This window comes from Fragaria vesca, unplaced genomic scaffold (genome assembly GCF_000184155.1).
Source record: "Fragaria vesca subsp. vesca unplaced genomic scaffold, FraVesHawaii_1.0 scf0513181, whole genome shotgun sequence".
In the NCBI taxonomy this organism is placed as follows: Eukaryota; Viridiplantae; Streptophyta; class Magnoliopsida; order Rosales; family Rosaceae; genus Fragaria; species Fragaria vesca.
This window is the reverse complement of record NW_004443451.1, coordinates 98,522-99,582: the sequence shown is the minus strand read 5'-3', so window position 1 is coordinate 99,582 and position 1,061 is coordinate 98,522.

Genomic DNA, 1,061 nt, shown 5'->3' with positions numbered 1-1,061 from the left:
CTTTTACGAACAAAATTATTGGCATTGTTTTTGTAAATATAATATTGGCATAATCCTTCTTACAACCTTGTGTGTACATGTGTGTGCGACCATGATTTTTTATTTATTTTTGGTTACTAAGTGTTGGGTAGAGGGAATCAGTGCTTAATCATGCTCTTTCAGCCATGTATACTTTTTTGTTGATAGCTGTTGAATCTCACTGGAGTCCTTACATTTCAGGTGGCATTTGGTAACAATGACAATTGATGCTGATTTAGGTGAGGCCACTTGCTATCTTGATGGTGGTTTTTATGGCTACCAGACCGGTTTACCATTGCATGTGGGCAACACCATTTGGGAGCTAGGAACCAAAGTTTGGGTAGGTGTTAGACCGCCTACAGATATGGATGCATTTGGGAGGTCAGATAGTGAAGGGGCTGAGTCTCAGATGCATATTATGGATGTGTTTCTATGGGGAAGGTGCTTAACTGAGGATGACATTGCTGCTCTCCATGCAGCTGTTGGGTCAGCTGACACTAGTATGATAGATTTTCCTGAAGATGCTTGGCAGTGGGCAGATTCACCTTCTAGAGTATGTGGTTTTCATCTTATTACATGATTACATATCCATGCTCGTATATCGAGGATGTTTGTTTCTGATTCTTGTTTTTGTTTTCTTTTCTTCATTAGGTTGATGAATCGGATAGTGATCATGCGGAAGTAGAACTATATGATAGGGATGAAGTTGATTGGGATGGGCAATATTCAAGTGGGAGGAAAAGAAGGTCAGAACGTGATGGAGTTCTGGTTGATATGGATTCTTTTGCCAGGAGATTTAGGAAACCTAGGATGGAAACACAAGAAGAAACAAATCAACGTATGCTTTCTGTTGAATTGGCTGTCAAAGAAGCTCGCTGTGCAAGAGGAGAAACAAATTTTACTGATCAGGAGTTTCCTCCAAACGATCAATCATTATTTGTAGATTCAGAAAATCCCCCCTCAAAGTTTCAGGTAAGTTTCTCCGATTTTGCTGACCACTTTTTATGTATAATGAGTCTGATTTTTAAATGTCCTAAAATTTT